A 22,253-nucleotide genomic window follows, 5' to 3' on the forward strand; every position below is an offset into this window, starting at 1 on the left:
CTGTTAATGGTCTTAATGGCAGCCACAGTCCCTTCTGTTAGTCTAGGGTCCCATGCCTTCTAACTCTCTTTGCATACACCAGAGGGTACCTGGGACTCCTAATATGCTTAATTGCAGCTGTGGACTCTTCTGTTTGTCTGGGATCCCACTCCCTCTAACTCCCCTTGCGTTAAGCACAGTGTACTTGGGACTGTTAATGGGCTTAATGCAGCCACAGTCCCTTCTGTTAGTAGGACCCCATGCCTGCCAACTCCCTTTGCTCACAGAAGAGGGTACCTGGGACTCTTAATGTGCTTAAATGCACCTGTGGTCTCTTGTGTTAGTCTGGGATCCCATGCCCTCCAACTCCCATTGCATTATACACGGGGTACTTGGGACTGTTAATGTGCTCTACTGAAACTGCAGTCCCTTCTATTAGTCTAGGATCCTATGCCCTGCAACTCCTTTTGCATTACCGCATGGTATTTGGACAGAAAGGTGCTTAATTGCATCTAGGGTACCTTTTGTTAGTCTGGGATCCCATGCCCTCCAACTCCCTTTACACTACACATGAGGTACTTGGGAGTGTTAACATGGTTAATTGCAGCCAGCATCCCTTCTGTGTGTGTAGTTTCCTATGCTCTCCTATGCTGTTTGGATTACAGCAGCATGTACTTGGTACTGTTAAACTGCTTAATTGGAGGTGTAGTCACTATCGTGGGTTTAGGATTCCCATGACCTTCAGTCACTTTACATTACCTGGGCAGTTTCTTGGATTGTTATGGTGCTTAATTGCAGCTGCAGATCCCTTCTGTTACTCGAGGATTCTATCCACTCCCTCTACATTACTTGGGAGGGTTTTGGGTCTTTTAAATAGCTCAATTGCAGCTCTGGTCCCTTCTGCTAGTCTGGGATCCCATGCCCTCCAATTCCCTTCTCATTATCACAGATGGTACTTGGGCCTATTAATGGGCTGAATTGCAGCTGTGGTACTTTCTGTTGGTCTGGGATCCTACACGCTCCAACTCCCTTTGTATTATAGCTGAGCGTGCCTGGGATTATTAACCGGCTAGACTGCAGCTGTTGTCTCTTTTGTTTAGGACCTCACACCCTTCTACTCAGCATTACAGCAGAGGGTATTGGAACTGTTAAATGTTCAATTGTAGCTGTGGTCCCTTCTGTTTTCTAGGATCCCATGTCCTCCACCTACCTTTACATCGCCTGGGAATATATTTGGGATGGTTAAAGTGCTCAATTGCAGCTGTGGTCCCTTCTGCGTATCTAGTTTCCCATGACCTCCTACTGCCTTTACATTACCTGGGAGTGCATCTGGGACTGCTAAAGTGCTTAGCTGCAGTATAGTCCCTTCTGTTAGTCTAGTTTCCCATCCCCTCCCATTCTTTGCATTACAGCAGAGGATACTTGGGACTGTTAAAGTGCTTAATTGCAGCTGTGGTCCCTTTTGTACTCCAGGATCCCATGACCTCCCACTTCCTTTATGTTACTAGGTGGGCATTTGGGACTGTTATGGTGCTTAATTGCATTTGTAGTCCTGTTAGTCTAGGATCCCATTCCTTCCTACGCACTTTGCATTACCACAGAGGGTACTTGGGACTGTTAAGGTTCATCCCATCCTCTCACTCCCTGTTAGTATTACAGCAGAGGGTGCTGAACACCAAAGCTCTTCTTTTGCCCTGTTAATGTGCATAATTGCATTTGTCCCTCTTCCTCTGCAGTAAAGACCTCACTCATTTCCCTTGTATTCAGCAGCGGATGCCCTTTCCTCAAGACCTTTGTACTAGGATAAAGTGAACCATGGTAATTGATTGACCAAAACTATGCCTTTCATTTAAGTCCTCTGTACTCTCTGTTTTACAAGAAGGTGTACCTACTACCTCAGTTACTTTTTTGGGGGACTATTTATGTGCAAAATTCCAATGTTCATGGGCCCCCCTGTTAAACTAATATCCCACCCTATTACATTATAGCAGGGGATGCTAGGGACCCAAAGTCCTTCTCTTGGGACTCTTAATGTGCCTGTGCCCTCCTGATAAGCTAATATCCTGACTTGTTAGTATTATAGCAGGAGGTACTGACCACCTGAAGTCTTTCTTTTGGACAGTCAACGTGCAGAGTTGCACTAGGATCCCATCCCCATCACACCTCCTTTGCATCAGGGGTGCTGACCAATCGTGGCTGCTTCTCCTGTACAGTTAATTGTGCATAATTACTGTAATCCCTGCTCCCTTATGTAAGAATAGGATCCCATTTCCTTGCCCCATTTACATTACTGCAGGGTCTTCTGACTAGCCAAGATTCATTTTCTTGGACTGTTACTATGCATACTTATATTTGCTCCTATGCTTGTATACCAGGTAAGGACTCTCCCCATTCTATTTATATTCTAGCAGGAGCTGCCTACTACTAAAGACCTTACACCCTGCTGCAGTTAATGTGCACAATCTTAGTTGTCTTGTACACACTCTCAGTTGTCTACAACTGTGCCTTTTAGATCAGGACACCTGCACTTATTGAAGCAGAGGTTACTGACTACCTTAAAGCCCTTCTCTTGGGAACGTGGATATGTGTAATTACAGTCATCCATGGTCCTTTGAGTTAACTTGGGTCCTTGAGTTTTCACACCCTCTTTGCTTTACTGCATGAGATACTGTGCACTTAAGGCCCCTTTCTCAAACTGTGAATGTGCATAATGATATTTACATTAGGATCCTTCCCCTTCACACTCCCTTTGAAGTACTGCAGGAATTCTGACCTAAGGTCCCATTTCTTGGCCTGTTAATATTCACTATTATATTTGTCTGGGTTCCTGTGCACTAGACAAGGGCAGCTCCTCTCCCCACTTTCCTTTTTTTCCAGCAAGGAGTGCCCTCTCCACAACACTATTACATTTGGACAATCAAGGTGCACAATTTTAATTGACCACACCTATGGACCTTAGACATTAATATGCATAATTGCACATGGCTCATCCCATTTGAATAAGATCTTACTCTCTCAGACCCCTTTTACAGTACAGCAGAGGTACTGACCCCTAAGGCCTTTTTTCTTGGCCTGTTAACATATGTGTGATTATGTTTGTCTGGATTCCTGTACACTAGACAAGCCTCCCCCCACCCCCCATCCCTGTCTTCCTTTCCCTTTCAGCAGGGGGTGCCTCCTCCATTATACCATAACTTTTGGACAGTCAAGGTGCACAATTGTAATTGACCACAACCGTGCACCTTAGACATTAATGTGCATGACTGCACATGGCTCAGCTCATTTGAATAAGATCCTACGCTTTCAGACCTTTTGTTGTACAGCAGAGGTACTGATCACTAAGGCCTCTTTTAATGGCTTGTTATTGTGCATAATTGGATTAATACATGTTCCTGTACAGTAGATAAGGACACCCCTCTCCCCATTCCCTTTGCCTTTTAGCAGGGCCTGAGCACTACTTTAAGATCCTTATATTAACATGGTACGTGGTTTTAATTTACCACACCGTGTCTGTTGGACGTTAATGTACATAATTGCAATTTAGTTCATCCTACTCTGTTGCCCTTCATTTGCAGTATACCAGGGTCATTGATCCCTCAATCCCCTTTCTCGATCTGTTAATGTGCATAATTGCATTTGTCTGGGTTCTTGGGCACTAGACAAGGACATGTCCCCCCACCTCCTATGCCTTCCAGCAGGTGGTGCCCACTGCTAAGATCTTTACATTTGAATAGTTACTGTGCAGAATTGTAGTTTTCCACAACCCTATCACTTCCAGGACTATTGTACCTCGTTTGTTCTACTGCAGGGGATACTGTTTTTCCCCAAGGCTCCTTCTAGTGGACAATTAATATACATAATTGAAATTGTCTATTGTCTTCAGGAGACTAAGGTCAAACCCCTTCAGCTTCCCTTTGTAGTACAGCTGATTGTGCTGAGTAACCAAGGCCCTCTTCTTTTGGACTGATAATACGTGCAATTGCATTTTTTCCTATTCTTTGCACTAGATAGGGACCCCACCTACTTCCTTAGCATTTTCAGCAGGCAGTGCCCACTACTTAAGACTCTTTCACTTGGAAAGTTCATGTGCACAAGTGCAATTTTCCAAGCATGTCTTATTCCAGACCCCTGGACCCTCTTTGCTTTAGAGCAAGGAGATGCTATTCACTTAATGCCCTTTCTTTTGGACTTTAATGTGCATAATTGCAATTGTCCATCTCTTCTGCTGGACTAAGATTGCAACCCTCCATACCCCCTTTGCAGCAGGGGCATGTTAACCATGAATAAGTTCTTCTCTTGAGATTATTAGTGTTCATAATTGTACTTGTCTATGGACCTGTGCAGTAGAAAGGATGCTCTATGTCCCTAGCGTTGCCTTTAGATTGCTGCTGAGGAGTGCTAACTATCATGACCTCAGCTCTTGGACACTTAATATGCGCCCAATAACAATTATCAAAAGTACTGGTCATTAGATATGACCCCTGAATCCTCTTTGTATACATCAGGGGTACTGACTAAGGCCCATTTCTTGGACTGTTAATGTGAATTTTTGCAATTATCTGTGCCTCCTTCCATTAGAGTAGGAAATCATTCCCTTACACCCCCTTTGCATTAATGCAGGGGCTGCTGACCACACAAAACTTCTGGGACTGTTAATGGGCACAATGGCAATTAGCAATGGAATTTCCCTTCCTGGCCTTGTTAGACAAGCACTCCCAGCTCCAATTTCCTGTGGCATAATAGGGTATAAACATTGCAGTGCGCCATGAACCAGTCCGTCAAACAGCGACCCATACTCCCACTCCTTTTGCATTGCTCTAGTGTATAAAATTCCAAATAGTCATGGTCTTAACTGTTATCTTCCCTTCTCCCACCCCTTGCCTGCCCTTGGACCCTCCTTATGGACTATTAATGCTCACAATTTTAGCTGTCCATGTATCCAGCCATTAAATAAGACCTTACTCCCTCACCCTGTCCCCCCTTCACCCCTTGCCCCTTTTTACATTGTTGCTGGGGAATGTTACCTGGGCTAGGCCCTTTCTCTTGGACTTAAAACGTTAACAATCCCAGATGTCATTGGTTTACCCACTTTGTACTGCTGTAACGCCTCAGTTACACTTTCCTTGATCCTGCCCATAAGACATGGACCCCTCTACTTCCTTCTTTGCATTGCTTATGAGTAGTGCTGACTACCCAAAGCCCCTTCGGTGTTATTAATTAACACAGTACTGATTGTCCCATTTTTCAGTCCATCAGCCCAAGATCTCCCTATGACCTGGATGTTGTATGTTTGTGCAGTGTTGACTACCAAAAGCAGGCCTGAACTAGGTGGATGGGCCTTCACTCCTTTTCCTGCATTTGTTAATGATCCCACTTCCAATTATTGTCACATTCTGGGGACAGGAACCTTCCCTGCCCACCTCTGTTACTGACTTACTGGGCAAAAGGCTCAAGGCAGGTCAGGCCCAAGGAGCTGGATTGCCGCCCTTTAGTTTGGATTTTCAATATACATAAGTATTAGTTGAAAATTTTCTCCCCAGGAAGGAAGGTTAGCACTCTCTGCATTCTTCCTTCCAGAGCAGATTGCGCAGCTAAGAATCTCTCCTCTTGTATATTGCTATTGTACAGTGCCAATTGCCAGGATACAACCAAAAAGTTGCTGTTAATTTTTTATTTTTTAAGAAAGACATCTGGTTTACAAGGTGGAATTGATAACCTGGTCATTAAATTTTTGAAGTCTAAAAACCCATTTATACTATGTACCTGATGACCAGTGTCTCTCATTTTAGTAAGGGTGGTGGGTGTGTGGATGGACCACTGTGACTCTTGCTATTTTGGTGTTACCAAAGGAGTTCTAGAGTGGAACTCTTAAGACCAGTATCTTTGGGCTCTACCACCATTTTAAAACCATTCCTTGTTTGGGCTTTACCACCATTCACTCTTAGAAAAACTACCTAAACGTTCTAGTCCTTAAATTTCTTCATGTGGAGCACCAACCATCCCCTACTTATTTCAAGAAGATTGCCGTAAAAGGATGAAATGAGAGAACGTATGCTGAGGTGCTTTTGAAAACCACAGGTCACGTTATAATCTATTATATAAAATGCACCTTGCTTAATTCTGCTCATTTAAAGTAGCCTGAAGCACCACACTGAAGTGAGGACTTAGAAATGATGGGACTAGTTTCCCTGTTTTATATTAAAAGAAAAATAAGCCAATATCTAATTATTCTTCTGGATACAAATTTCAACAGTCAGATAGCTGCCTGGTAAAAATGAATACTATCCCAGCCTCTAGTGTACAGGGTGTTTGGTGGCAGACAAGTATTTAATATGGAACTGCTGAAGCAAATAACTAGTCATCACAACAGCAGTTCTTTGTAATCACTGAAAAAGAATACTGTTCCTCCATTGGCCCAGCTCAGGGTACAGTTTGCACTTCTAGCTCCTTGGACAGCTGTAAGAAGAGTCTCTGGCTCTTTAGAATTCTGTAAGTACTACTTTGTAGCTACTAAGTAATCTTTTCCCTGTTCTATTTTCTGTCTCTCAGATGTTACCCATAGAAAAGTCAGAGGGGCCTATAAGTCTCCTTTCCTGTTCCCACCTCATCTGCAATTTATATATATGTGTATTTCACCATATGAGTTAACCAACAGAATTATAGAATTAATATTGTGTACCTGGCCCTATACTAGGTCACACTGAAGTGAGGGGTGGAAATGATATAGTCCTATATAATCTCATCCCTGAGATGGCTGTATTGTTGAGGAGCTAATATAAGCACACTTTAAATAACTAACTAGGAAATGATAAGCAAGTGCTGTCTTATGTGTATTATAAGTTACAGAGTTTTAAGAAGAGAGCCCATTTGGGTTTGAAATTGATTGGATAAAGTTAAAGGAGGTGGGTTTACTTTTTCTCTTTGGTTCAGGATATGATTAATATTGCAGCCATCTGGGTAGTCCAGTTGGTTTATTTTAACGTCATTTGGTTTTACCTCTTTTGGCGGCATAGCAAGGGATAAAGCATAGCCATTGTGTTTGGCTATATGCTAAGGCTAGCAAATTGTCAATTGTTAAATCTCATTATAAACTTGAGCTTTTTGAAGTTCAAGTATTGGGGGTATAAATATGATTAGTTTGTTCTTTGTACCTTTTTGTTCTGTCTCTGCCGAAGAACAGATGAGAGTAGTGATGCCTTTTTAGTTTGAGATATTTGTGGAACCTATTTGGCAAGAGGGCAATGGAGAAGTCTAAGTTTTATAAGAAAACCCATTACCTTGCTTACTTTGATGAAGTTGAAATACCTTCTTCCCCTTTGTCTTTTTCAACAAGTACCTTGGTAAGCTAAAAAGCTTAGACTCTCCAATGTAAAACAAACACAAAGGTCCAGCTGAAAAAATGTTAACATCAAATTTGAAACATTTTTTGTGCACATCCCTGCATCTTAGCAGGAGCAAGAGGAACCATATTAATGAGCTGGGCTTTTCTCTTACTGCCCATTTTAGTTAAATCCATAATTCCTCACAGTTTGTTCCTCCTTCCCCCCATTGCCTAAAGACATTATTTGCCTGACTAACTGGGGTAATAAACAAATGGTCCTGAGCCTTCTTGGAAACATGGTCTATGCCATTGTTTCTCAAACTGAAGTAATCTGTCAGGATGAAACATCTTTTAAAGGAAAAAAATTTTTTGAGATCCTAAAGAATATATGTTTTGAGGAATAATGACTTAAGAAAGTTATTTGAAATGTAAACATGATTTCTAATTTCAAGATATGTTTGTCAAAGATATACAGTGTTTTATATATAATATATGTAGGACTTGGGGATCCATAAGAATATATCCACAAACCCCCAGGGTTCTTATCACCCCAATTTGAGAAACACTGGTCTACGCTTTATGAAATCTTTTATCGCTACTAATCAAATTATCGTTCAGTACTAACATACAACTGTAACTGTTTACTGGAATTTGTTTTAAAGGGATGAATTCTCAGCCGGTTCTGTACCCCTACTTGAGGAAGGATGGACCAATTTTAGGTGGACTGAAGCCTGCACTAGACAGCATCCAAAGGTGAATCTTGGAGTTGTATTTCAATTCATTGCTTGAAATAAAATCTCTAGCAGTTGTAAAAAGGGATGCTTTGGAAACGTGGGCATCTTCAAAATTGGGATAATCCTTGTGTCAATAAATAGTTATTGGGCCAGGCACTGGAGTCGATAGCAAAACCAAAGACATGATTCCTGTCAAGGAATTTGCTATATGATGGAAGATGCAGAAATGAACGAATCATTATGGTGTTGGGCAATACCATCAAAACGTTGGGACATTCTGTGGGGCATAGAGGAAGAAGAGTAAGGGAAACGTTCTTACTGAGCAAAGTGATGGCAAGGTGTGCCTAGGCAGCACCTTGGTCACTTGGCTCAGGGGATGTGTAAGCCAAGGGCTTACAGGCAGTACTCCAATATTCCTTGCTTTTTGCAAGTGCATTTTAAAGAAGCCCATGTTCTTTTAGACGGAGTGAATCACTATTCTTTTTCATGGGTTTGGGGGCAGAAGGAGATACTGGCAAAATTATGAAAAAGTTCTGAATTGGGAGTAGGAACACCTAGCCTTTGGACCTGGCTCTAACCTTGGATCAAATCACCATGAATCACAACTTCAGTGTCTAGGGACTGCTGATGAATTAAGACAAGGACTTGAATTGAATACCTCAACCCCTGAAAATGACATTTTGTCATTTGGAAAATTTTCAATGGATCAAAAAGGAAAGCAGTTAAAATTCTTTGGGCATTTCTCTAAATGGTTATTGTGATTTCTAACTTTCCTCCTTATAGAACCTTAATATATAGATTGGAGGAAATTTTCTGACCCTGGTTTTGTGTATTTTTTCCCATACCCTTCTTCAGCTTTTCTACCTATCTTTCTGTAACCTATATACACATTTCTCTAACCACCTCCCTAAATTATAGAAGATCATAAGACCTAGAGCTGTTATGATTAAGCATTCATAATTTCTTTTCAGGGTTTCTGAGCCCTGGATATCAAATGTATACCTGAATAGGAGTTTGTGACTTGAAGTAAAGAATTAAAAGTTCAGGGCCGGCTCCGTGGCCGAGTGGTTAAGTTAGCGCGCTCCGCTGCGGTGGCCCAGGGTTCGGATCCTGGGCGCGGACATGGCACTGCTTGTCAGGCCACGTTGAGGCAGCGTCCCACATCCCACAACTAGAAGGACCTGCAACTAAGATATACAACTATGTACTGGGGGGTTTGGGGAGATAAAGCAGAAAAAAAAAAAAAAGATTGGCAACAGTTGTTAGCTCAGGTGCCAATCTTTTAAAAAAAAAAAAACAATATAAAAATTCATCTGTGGTGGCTGCTAAATTATTCTTATTTGTGAAAGTGTCCTGGGAAAGTTTTCGCCAGCTCAAAGAGAAGCCAACTGATTATCTGAAGTGAGCTGTTTCCCCAAACTTTATAATCTTGGATGGCAAAGAGCACTGACGTGTATGGTTAAACAGAGCTAATACCTTCATCTGCCTCTAGTCTTAGAAACTGGATTGGAAAAAAACTTGATTTTCCCACTACCATATTTTTAGTTACAGACAAGTAACATTTAACAGTGGTTTCCTTCAAAATCTAACTCAAGTTGGATCTCAAGTATTTGTTTAAGACTTAACTGACCTGCTGAATTTAACAAGTTAAACTTCAGTGGCCATGCACAGTTATATATTGTTGTATAGGTGCCATTGAGTTAACTATGTTAATGGTGTTTCAGGAAGGAGTGGAGTAAATATGTATAAATATGTATGAACTGCCATGTTGAACCAGAAGCCTGTATTTGGGATGAAGAATCTAATCTTAGGTTAAACAAGGATGGGGAAGGATGTTGCCAAGAGATTTTGAAGCCTGTTCTGCTCATATTGAGAACATCACAGAACTCCAGTTTGGTTTTACTGGACATGTTATCTAGAGAATAGAGTTGAATAAGTGATCTTTCACATACTACTGTTAGAGTTTGTTTGATACTGGCATAAAGGTCCTTATGGTAATTTCTGATCAAGCCATACTTGGTGCTTTCCACACCATACCATACCATATATAGTGTTTTCAAGATTGCAAACCTGGCTTAGACCTGCTTCAGTGAGCTCCTATCCTACAGTAAAGGCAGCTAGCCAATTATTAAAAATGGTCAAGGCACTCGTACCTCCAGGCAGTAGTAGCAATTGCTCTGCTACCTTGTATCTTGAAGTATTTTCAGCAAGAGGATGACCTTTAGGCCACAAATTTAGTCAGCTTTTAATAAGGTGGGTATTGGTTTCACCCATATTTTCATTTAGTTCTTTTCTACACTAGCTTAATCATTCTGTGATAGTGCCAGTGCTCGCCTTACAGGACGTTAGGGAGATCAAACAGGCTAGAGAGAAGAGACAGGAGACACCTATAGCTGATGCTTCAGGTTAATACTTCCTAGTTTTTTTCTTGTTGAGGTTTTCTCAACAATTATATATCCCGCCGAACCCTGTCTTTCTTCTTCAGGACATTCAAGCATGTGAGACCTGAGGACCGCAGGCAGCTCTAAGAAGCTCCACATTCATCAGATCTTTCCTTCGGAGAATCTGGATAAGCTCCAACTGGTCTTAAGAGGATGGCTTGCAGGCCACCTGGAGAAAAAGGTAGTTTGGGGTGCTCGTTCTTGTGGGAATTCTGTCTTTGGCTTTAAGGGCTTTTAACTTCCTGCAGCTCTCCTTTTTAAAACAGAACATGAGCTAGTTCTTATCAATTCCTACACAGGTTTTTTTTTTGGCATATACACATACATTTTAACTTTCAAGAATGAGTTTCATCTATTATTTCATTTATCCCTAAGAGCTAGGTTACAGTGAAGTCTGTAAGGGCAAGCATCTTGATCCCCATTTCATAAATGAAGAATGAGAGATGCAAAACAATAAATTACTTTCTTTCATATCTCATACTTACTTAGCAGGAGATAGAGAATGAACCTATGCCTTCTGTTTAGTAGGCCTTGAAATTATTTCCACCTTCCTTTGGGAGACTGGTGGTAAGTGCTGAGTAGTACCAACTTATTTGTGTCATAGCCTTGTTTTGGCAGGCTTAATTCCACTGTCACTGTCATTCTCTTGTTTTAAGAAGTTGAGGGTTTGTTAATTTGAAAAACTATGAAATTGCTAAAAGGTAGAATAACAGAGACCCAAGGGCCTGTGTAACTAGATCCCTAGCTTTCTGTACCTTGTTTTTCCTTTTGCATAGATTTGCTTAGCTGTTGTGATAACTGGGGTTTTATATGCCTGTAATAAATCTTGACTTCTCTGAATATCCTGGGACTCTCATGGTGTCCCATTTATATAAGCTGTTTAAGAAATGTACCATGTAGGTTGAGTAGAAAACAATTCTGTTTACCTTGGCAGTGCTCCAGCATCTTACTACTTAACGTACAAATTAAAAGAGGAGAATGATATAAAACTAGGCAAGAGAGAGGCACTTTGAGTTAGATTGATCAGTTCTTAAAACTGAGCAATGTGAAGAAGAGTTCTTACAGGACTCAGAGGGTCAGACCACATCGTAGCTTTTCTAAGTAACTTGATGACTCTCTTCGTTGAGAAAGTGTTAGCTTCTCCTTCTGTTTTCTCTTGATTTCTCACCTTCACTATATTTCATGATCAGAACACTCAGACATTAATAATCTGCACTCTAGAGGATTGCTCATCAGTGGACACTGGAAAATAAAGCACAGTGTGGGAATTTTGGTAATTATTCAGCTCTTAATTGCTCTTGGAGATGGGGGGAAATAATAGAAGGAAAGGAGCTGGAATGAATAGAAAAATTTGCATGTTGCTAGGCTTGTAGCTAGAATATGGAGTTCTACACAGTTCCAAATCTCCACCCCTCAATCCATCTGAAGAAAAGGGTAGACATAGTTTAATTTAACCACTAGTTGCTCATTGGGATAGACTTTCCCACTGTATTGCATTTCAGTAATTTAGTTTTCTTTATCTCTTCTCCAGGTCTTCCTCAGAAGAATAGGCTTGTTGCTTTATGGTGTTAGTGACCCATTCCCTTTGACGATCCCTAGGTGGAGATGGGGCATGAGGATCCTCCAGGGGAAAGGCTCACTACCACTGGGCAACAAGCCTAGGCCAGGAGGTTCTATCAAGATTCTTTCCTGGGCCCAGGTAGGAAGATGAAGTCTCAAGACAGCTACCACACATCAGAGGTGGGTAAGCTGTCCCTAAAAGCATAATAAGTGGTCTTTAATTTTTTTTATGTGAGTCACCACCACAGCATGGCCACTGACCAGTGGTGTAGTTCCATACCTGGGAACTGAACCTGGGCCACTGAAGTGGAGCACACTGAACTTAACCACTGGGCTATGGGGCTGGCCCCAGTAGTCTTTAAGTTTGATCATGTTTTCCAGTATACATTTCACTTAGCTTTCAACTGAGATTGTTTTCATCATTATCAACTGTGTCTGCCAGCTCCTAACTAACCGGGGAAGCAACTGGGTATGAGATGGGTGAAAATGATGATGTGAAGAGAGTAGCAGGCTGCATGAGTTAGGATTTTAGGGTGGCACTATAGTATTTGGTGGAGGGTTACAGCTAAATTGTTCTTTCTTTTAGGAGAACATGGACAACAACTGCCACATCTGTGACATTAATCGTGGGCAGATCATCATTCTGGACCCTCTGGTCCACAAAGTCTGCCTTGAGGCCCTGTTGGAGAACTTTGCCAGTCATTTACATACTTCAAGATGCCTTGGGACGTCTGCGGGATAAAACACAAAACAAGTTGTTTAAGAAGATAAATAAGAATTGTATCTTTGTATGCTGTGCTTGCTGATTGATGGAAGCTTCACAGCTACAAATGGGAACCTGACCAGAAATGGTACAAAGTTATCTACCGTCAGGGAGGATCTAAAGAACCAGGACCCTGGATACTCTAGGTCAGTGATGAGAGAGGCTGATTAAGGGGATGTAGGTTGGGAGATGGATGTAACCATTCTGTGTAGTAAGTCCTGATCATACCGGCTTTGTACAGATTAGTATTCATGTAAAGAAATAAGGCTAGATTGATGGTGCTGTTTCCAGTGGGTCACCAAGTGTTAGTAGGCAAGACATTTTCCTATTTATGCCCTAGTTTCCTATTCTGTTGAGTGAGGACGTTGTATTAGTTTTATCTCTAAGGACCTGAAAGCTTCAACTTTGTACATTTCTAAGCTCTGTAGAGAGTGTTTCTACAGCTCATTAATTTGAACCTTCCCCTAAGTCTAGCACGGTACTCAGTTAATACATTTTTATGGCATTTATATGGTTTCCCTCTTGTTTTTTGTAGCTCCTGATTGTTCCCTTTGTATCTGCCGCATCATCCTTCCCAAAAGCAGTGCATAGAGTGAGAAATTTGAATACACCAAAAGATCAACGTGCCTGGCACTCTAGCATTTTAACATAGCAGAATGAAGTAAGTTGTTGATGTAATCCCGTGAGGATCACTTTAGAGCTAATAGGTGTTTGTTGGGGGTTTGTGTGGGATGGGCTATGGTGATCTAACATGGAGGGTGGGGCAAACATGAGATGGGAGGATGATCACTAATCAGTATTATCAACTGAGTTCACTGAAGGAACTCAAAGATATTACGGTCTACATACCAGTTGTGTCACAGAGTAATTTAGCTTCAACTAACCTGTCCTTTATCTTCACTGCCTAGATCCTTTGTCACTCTTAAAGGCCTAAACATATGGAAACCAAGATAAAAAAGAATTTTCGTTTGTTGCTGAGAGAGTGGCCCTTTCTCACCCTCTATTGTGAGAGAATCTATCTGCAGTTAAGATTTAGTGTTAAAGGAAACCCAGTCCCTGAAGCTGCCATTGTAATTGTGAAGGGTGTGAAAATCAAGTCAGTTTTCTAAAGGGATGGGGAAAGGTGAAGCTATATAATGAGGAGATTGATCAGATGCTCTCTAAGGGCTTTTTATTATAATATTCACTCATCTGTGGCATCTCTTTTGGCTCTCTGGAAATCCTTGTAAACAGTTGTAGCAGAATGTTAAGAGGCACATGTTCTGTGTTTAAATCCTCTGCTACTCATTAGGTGGATGGCCTTTGGCAATTTAGAGTCTCTGTTTAGACTTGTCTGTTTGTGAAGGTTAAATGAAATCATGTATGTACAGTGCTTAGTATAGTGCCTGACATATGGTAAGTAAAAGGTAACCCAAAAAGTTTTATTAGTTCGTGTGACACAATGCAAACGACCACTAAGACTATCAAGTGGCAGGTAGAATTAGCATGTTTTGGTTCTGTGTAAGAAATTCCTAAGGTAAAAGTTTGTAAGTGGAAGAACATCTATGTTGGTGATTGTTATTGTTATAATTATTATTATTGTCAGTAATATAAGTAGTATTGGTAGTAATGATGGCTTATTGTAATTACTAATGCACTTTTTGGTTTTCTTTTGTTGTCTTCTCTTTGTGATGTGCCTGTTGTGCCCCTCGCTGTATCTTGTTTCTTCTACTTCCTACCCTCTTCCTCTGAATGTCTGCCTTTGCTTATCTCTTTCACTCAAAAGTGTGTATTTCTTTGCTTGTCTGTTTCTTCCTTGAACGTCTTTGGTCTTTCTTCTCTATCTAAAGTGTGTCTTACCCATTTCTATAATTCTCTTGTTAGTTTCTTCTCTGTGTATCTTTGTCTCATTGTTTCTTTTGTTGCTAAGAGTGGTCTGTGCCTTGTCTTAGATCTCTCTCTCTTTTCATTTTGTTACTGATTCCCTGTGCTCTCCTAGATCTGGCTCTTCTTTCACTGTTCTTCCCTTTGTGTCTCTGAGTCACACGCTGTGTGCTTTTTGCTCATTACTTGTTATGTCTACCTCTCTTCTTTTTCTCCTTGTGAATTCTGATTGTTTGTCACTTTCTCCCTTTCTTGTTGGTTTGACATTTCACTTTTTTCTGATTCTGGCCTCCTTTCTGCTGTTTCTACTCCTTATCTTGCATTTCTCTTTTCTACATATCCTTTCTGCCTCTCTTGGGCCATTTTCTCTCTTTTTTTCCTGCTTTGTGTGCTTCAGTATCTCTGCTCTTTGTGATTTTCCATTTCAGCATTCGTCTCTCTGTTCTCTTGTTTCTTCTCTGCTTTTTCCCTTCTACTCACCTTTGAATATTTCAGTCTCCTCATGAGTCTGTGTCTCCCCTTCTTTGGTTTCATACAGTCCTCTCGCCTTGCATGTTTATTGTGGCTGTGTATGTGTGCGTGTTTGTGTGTGCTTGTGACAAAGGGGCTTCCTAACCCCTTCCCAGTAGGTGCAGAGTGTCAGCTATCAAAATAAGTACTGCAGCACTGTTCCTTCTGCCACGCTGCCCTGTGAGACAATCCAAGACCAATAGAAGGCCCAAGGGTCAAAACTGAAGGAAAGCTGAAGACCTAAGATGGACCGAAGGGGAAGGCCCATAATGGGTAGAAGGCCCAACGTAGAAGACAGATGGTTTGAGACTTGAGTCCTAAAGACTAAAATGGAAAACCCATGTCCCACGATAGATGGAATCCTCAGGCCTGAGACCGTCAGAAGCCCTGAGAGCCATGATGTGCAGAAGGCGGCCCTTATTGTATAGAAGACCTGGCTGAGTTGGATGGAAGGCTCAAGTTCTGAGTTAGACAGAAGGCTGAAGACCCAGAATATGAGCGCCTGAAGGCCTGAGACCTAAGATACAATGCCTAAGACCTGCGATCAAAAGGCCTTAGCTTGACCACCTAAGACCCAAAGATAGAAGGCCCCAGACAGACTAAAGACCCAAGACGCAAGCCTCTCCAGAGGGACAGAAGGCCCCAGAGAGACATATATATCTCAAGACTAAATCAAGCAGGAAGCTGGAGGCCCATGATCTAAAACCCAGGAAGAATAGAAGCCCCAAGACCAGAGGAATTTCAATGATGAGAACCTGAGGCTCACCTCTTTTCTATTGCTATTCTTCCTATTCTTGGACATTTTCAGTTCTCTCTTTCCAGTTCTCATATCTCCATTTAAGCCCACTTCTTTTGAGATATCATTTTTGATGTTCCTGTTGCCTTAAGGAAACATATCTTTAGATCGGCAGTATTATGCCTGGGCCAATCTTAAGCCAATTTTTAGTCACAGTTTCGAGCCATTTATTAATTTTTTGGTATTTTTTTAAACTTCCATTTCTCTTCATCTCCGCTCCACTTGAAAGAGACATATAGATGACACTGTATTTCAGTCTTCCCTTTTCCTCAGAAGCTCTAGGCTGACGAGAAGAGGAAAATATCAGGCTGTTGGGGGAAAAAACAGTGCCAGGCTATCTAGAGAAAATGTGAAGAGATGCTCCAGGCTAATGAGAAGAATTAGACAAGAAATACACAGATGTCCCAGCCTGCTAAGAAGCACCAACCAGCAACACCTTACTTCTTTGAGCTTGGGTGAGCAGGATTCCTGGGGTTTGGGATTCCTAGTGATGGTTACAAAAAAAGATAATTGGGCCTGGGACAGAGTGAGGCCCCAAGGAGACAGCCTGAACTCCCTGCTCGTAGTAGTGGCCTAATAATTTGGTAGACTTTGCCAACCCTGCCCCTGGGTTTAATACCCACCTCTAGGCTTAAAGGTGAGAGAACTTGGGAATATTTAGCAAGTTTAATCATTTCCTTGATTTTTTCCCCCTTACCATGAGGGAAAAAATTTAAATGATTGAGAATATATATGAAAGCACCAAAAGACACAGAAAAAAGCAAGGTGTTCTCATTAATAGTGTATTGACGGCCATGCACAGCTAACATTTGAAAGTGTACTGTCAATTGTGAAGCGTTATGCAAAGCAGGGCTCATCACACCCTTTTTGTAAAGGGTAAATGTGAGATGGTAAACATTTTAGTTCTTTGTGGGCCATATAGTCTCTGTTGCATCTTTTTACAACCTTTAAAGAGACAAAATTATTCTTAGCTTGCGAACCAAGTGGATTTGGTCTGTGAGCCATAGTTTATCACCATGGATGTAAATGCCAGGGACTGTATACTGAATAATATTAATTTCTTTCTGTTCACCTGTCCCTGTGCTAGGCACTAAGGATGCAGTGATTATTTATGATCACATCCAGGTGACCCGAATAAAAATATGTGAATGTGCCTTGTAAACTACAAAGCATTTAAAAACTTACAAATTTCAGAGTTGATGAATGAATATTGATTACGTAGTATATACATTCTACTGTGCTATGCACTGTGGATACAAAGATTTTAAAAAGTGTAAATAAAGTGCTTTATCAAAAGTATGTAATACTATGCAGATATTAGGAATGAAGTGTTTGATAAGTGAGTAATTCATATATTTGTGGCCATTGTGTTTCTGCTGCTGTGGTGATTTTGAGTAAAAATACAGTATTCTAGGTAGCAGAAAAGAAAACACCTAGAAACTGCTTTTAAACTATAAAATATACTGCAGACACAGGGGATTAAGCTATTGTGATCACTTGTAATGTGCCAGATACTATGCTAGGCACTACAGATGTCAAAAGAAAAAAAAATGTGTTCCCATTATAGAATTAAAAATTTCAGATAAGAAGTATGTATTAAAGTGCTTGGTAAACTAAAGCGCTATATAAATACCAGTGGGCTACATGTTTATGAATGAATGAGTAAATATTAATTGCCTTTTATGTGCCAACTATTGTTTTGGGTACTGTGAAATCCAGGATAATGCTCCCAAGTTAGAAGAAGGAAGTTTTGTCCTATATTATTTAGATGTAAGGAATTAGATATTGTTTATTTTAATTAATCAAGACTTTACTGGTGATGTCAAATTAAATTATTACCAGTATATTTTCCTATGTTACAGGAAAATGTAATGAATGAGATTATACTTTCTAAACTATGAAGTGCTATATAAATGTAAGACATTAGATGTTTTCTCTGTGAATAAAACTTTGTGAGATTGGCATTGTCGCCACAAAATTCTCATTGTGTGGTTGACCCATTATGAGAAAGGTAATATAGTTATACAAACTGAGGGTTTAAATATTTGTTAAATGAATGAATTAATATCACTTGCCTAGTATGTGTACTCATTGTTACAGGCACTAAAGATAAACATAAATTTATAATTTTATTGTGCCTACAGCTGAGAATAAAGTATGTTAGCATTTTGTGAACTCAAAAGCACCATACGAAGGTAACTTGATTTTCTCTTTTGGTGCAGAATATGTGGTTTATAAAATTTTATCACAGTTATCATTCTACTATGAAAACAGTCCGAAAAAATTTGAGGAAGTATTGTTAACTATTCAACACTCTGATTATAATATGTAAAGGATTAAATGGCTGATGAATGCAAGGCTGGATAATAACTGTCTATTATGTGCCAATCTCCTTGCTAGGCATCAGAGTGTGAAGATAAACCATCTTTATTGTGTCCTGGGTAGCAGACAATAATGTATAAAATCAATTTATAAGTCTTAAACTACCATACATATATAAGCAATATCTGCTGAATGAACATTAATTATTTACTCTCTCATCCCCAGAGATAGCAACTGGGGATGCAAAAATTTATTAGCATTATTATAGAACTTGCAGCAACAGAAATCTATGTGTAACTTTACAAAACTTACAATTTTATACAGATAAAAGGAATTAACTGTTGGCTTAATGAATGATTACTAATTACTTTCTCAGAACTGCACATAACCTAGAATATAAAAATGATTTTATCCTCATGGGGTGCTCACGGGAGGAAATGAGGTAATAGATGTGAGACCCAGACTAAAAGTTACTTAACCACTGCTAAGCTTATTCAATGATGAAACCATGGGAAAAACAGAATTGTGCAAGGCAGTATGCTAAATGCTGAGCTAGGTGGAAAGATGAAATCCAGGTCAGAAGGCTACTTGCTCCTTGGCCTGAGTGAACAGATGGGATTTTTTTTTAAAAAAGCAACATGTTGTGGTTCTCCATCAGTTTTTTAAATGCTGAATGCTGAAGATGGAGGTGAATTAGATCCACCTTGGCCTGGCTTAGAGATGTTAAAGGCATAAAAATAAATGGCTCTGGTTTGCTTTTAGATTAATTTAACAGAGCATCTTTTATGTGGAATACATCATTCTAGGTCCTGAGCATAAGAGAAGTGAAATGGGCCTAGTCTAAAGAGCATTAGATCACAGACCATAGCTGAAGATATGAAAACATGTTTGATTTTTGAGTAAATATTTGAATGCATGTTCTCTGGAAGGTACTATGCTATATGAATTAGTTGAATAGGTTTGGTCCAGAAAAGCCATGGATTTGCCTTGGAAATTAAGAAATAGGATAAAAAAAAGGCATGGTTCTTTCATTATAAAATGAAGACGTTTTTCCTAGTTCTAGAAAGTCCTAACATCACTTGTTTATTGACCCAGTTTGAAGTTAGGAGACTGATAAAAGGGCTCAAGTTTTATCCTTTAATTCATTAGTTTAACGTTTTCCTTTTATTATAGTTAAATGGTTTAAGATGAGAATTAAGATGAAACAACTGGTTTTAAAAGTATTTACTCATTGGCTTGGCTTAGAGTCAAGAAGCCACTTGAGCAATAAAAAAGATTCTAGATATTCCGTATTTTGTAAAAATGTATTCACTCTGAATAAAGTACTCTTCTTAAGTGCTGAGGAGAATGAAGAGATTTAAAAGACCTAGATGAAAATGCACTTTAAGCTCACTAGCTTATCGTGGAAACACAAGAAGAAATTTAATAAGAGACTACAGTTCTTCATTAGTTGAAAAAACTTAATCATTGAGGAGCAGTGATATTAAGACACTGAGAAGGAATGATCAAATAGATTACCTTCTCTTTGGCATGTTTGGTAGAGTGGGAATAAGAGAGAACTTTTTCTTTATTCATTCTTAGAAACATTGAAGAAGGTGATGCTAAATGAAATAGATGTGGTACAAAAGGCGCTTAATCTGTCTTGGAGATGCAATTAAAACAAAGAACAAATGGAATGAAATTCTCCACTAAGCAGAAGTGTCTGTTTCCAGGCATTGTGTTAATTCCTAGACAGAAAACAAAAAAGATCTTGACTGAAAGACACTTGCTTTTTAATTGGCTTGGAGACTAGAATATAAGAGGGGTTACTGTTCATTCATTTTTTAATTTATTCATTCATTCTACAAGTATATTTGAGTGCCTATTGTGCATAAAGTTCTTTGCTAGGTTCTCAGTTGGCCCCAGAGACATGAAAAAATGAATACTTCCCCAGAGAACTTTTAAAACTTTGCCTTTGGTCTGGTTTCTGGTTAGGGGCATAGCTTAGTCCCAGAATAACATCGTGGGGCTTAATTCCTACTCCATATTTCTTCTACCACTCTGGCCACTACAATAAGCAGGGTTTTCTACTGAGCTTGCTCCTTAAGTTGCAGGAACCCTCCTTATAATAGACACTTCATTCTTCCTAGCCCATCCCTCATGAAAAATAGCTGTGACCAGTGCTGGTCAGAAGGAGGGATAACAAATAATTTCCAAACCCCAGTGTCATTGGTACTAGCCTTGGGAAACCACTCATACTCGAGCCACAAGTGGTTTTGAAACAAATTTACCAGTTTTGTCTATTTTTAATTCTTTACGTTTACATTCTGAAAAGTATACACTACCTAAATAGATCTCTTTGAAGAACAGTCTTCAGATAGTACATGGCAACACTGGTGATGGAGACATGATTTCTCTTTTGCAACAGCTTCTTAACTTACACCTTAGAAATCTCCTCACCATCAAAACCTGCTCAAGAAAGGACTTGTTAGGGTAGGATAATGTCAGTTAATGAAAACACCTTAACAATTTTACTATGCTTACGTTTTAAGAATAATAAAAGTTAGAACTAATTGGCAAAAACTGGAGGAAAAAAATACCAAAAAAACCCCGCTAAATCTAGGCCTAACTGGGTTTTGACCTTTTCTATTTTTAAATCACTCACAGAGGGTGGGATAGGAGGCAGAGTGAAAGAAAAGGTCAAAGCTGTTTCTAAGGGCAGCCTGCCTTGGTTCTGGATTGGTCTTAAGAGCATTACTACCTCCAGATGTAACTTGGGGATTGCTTTTTCTGGTTTAATGCAATTCCAGTAACTGGTCATTGTTGAGATAAGGACAAATTCCTTTGTCCTCACTCATTTTTGTAAGTTTTGGGGAAACAATCTTTGGCTGAATAGTTATCAACTAAGCCTTGGGTTAGATAATTATGGGATTTATTAATTAAATCAGTGTGACCTCTCTATCATAAGGTTGTCTTAAAGCTGAAGTCAAAATTCACTGCAAAGAAAGAGGACTTTATGGTTCACTGTAATTGATACATACTTTAAAAGCATCTAAACTTTAGTTTACATGGCAAACCAATAATAACATCCATAAGTGCAGAAGGAAATTGATGAATGGCAACAGAATATTGGTGGAGGGAGGAATATTGAGGAGGATTTGGGTGTGATGTTTCTAGATTTTGCTTTGTACATTTTTATTTATGCATGAGAAACATGCAAAATATTAATACTGTTTGGCTTTTGATACATGGCATCAGCTGGACTCAGTAATGCCCCTTTCTCAGGTGGGGTGGGGGGTGCATTATTGGGAAGTGGAAAGGAGAGAGTAACTAAAAGCCTTCCTTTCGCAGTTTCTGGCATCCTAAGACTACCACTACTGATAAAACAAGAATAAGAGAACATGCTATCATCATCTGATTTTTGTGGCATAAATGAAGTTGTGAACCAATCTGCTTTTAAAGGAAATGACTTCGTCTCTACCCTTCGAACTCAAAGGGAACCTATGCCAAAATGCTCCGATAAATGGAAGACACACTGACTTATGAACTGATGTGAAATTCAGAATCTCTGGGCCTTGACGTTTTTTAACGATTGAAAAATCTTGCTCAAGATGAGTGAACACCCAAAAGCAACTGAGACAAATTGGGGGGTGTGTTGTCTAATGTCAAATAAAATGTACTGTTTTGAAAACTTTGTATTTTGATATAAGTTTTACTTCACTGTCCCTTCCTAATCATAACAGTTACCTAAAAAAAAAAATTTGTTTTTCGCTACCTTAATCACCCAGCTTGGGTAAATGATTTGAGATCTCAATTCTTTCTAGCTTCAGTTGCTTTGGTTAGAGATTACCGAGAAGCACAAACCCAATAAATACATGTGAGAAGCAAAAAAACTATCGAGGAACAGGGGTGGGATAGAAGTAGGGCATAAAAAAACTATTAAGTTGTGAGAAGTAGGATATATTCAGGAAGGAAATCACTGTAA

The 22,253-nt window shown here is 39.8% G+C and overlaps 1 long non-coding RNA gene across 3 annotated transcripts in view; it reads left to right on the top strand.

The window, feature by feature from the left end:
- Positions 1 to 21,943, top strand: part of LOC124245785 (uncharacterized) — a 27,569-nt gene extending 5,626 nt beyond the window's left edge. The window contains exons 1-8 of one of the 3 annotated variants that reach the window (XR_006890344.1): positions 7 to 6,468; positions 7,963 to 8,053; positions 10,520 to 10,656; positions 12,007 to 12,215; positions 12,622 to 12,944; positions 13,334 to 13,459; positions 14,564 to 16,422; positions 21,620 to 21,943. This is a non-coding gene — a long non-coding RNA (uncharacterized LOC124245785). Of the gene's footprint in view, positions 1 to 6; positions 6,469 to 7,962; positions 8,054 to 10,519; positions 10,657 to 12,006; positions 12,216 to 12,621; positions 12,945 to 13,333; positions 13,460 to 14,563 lie in introns of those variants that run through there. The other 2 variants (XR_006890343.1, XR_006890345.1) reach the window with 2 other exon arrangements.
- Positions 21,944 to 22,253: the final 310 nt, after the last annotated feature.

Source organism: Equus quagga, chromosome 10, assembly GCF_021613505.1.
Source record: "Equus quagga isolate Etosha38 chromosome 10, UCLA_HA_Equagga_1.0, whole genome shotgun sequence".
In the NCBI taxonomy this organism is placed as follows: domain Eukaryota; kingdom Metazoa; phylum Chordata; class Mammalia; order Perissodactyla; family Equidae; genus Equus; species Equus quagga.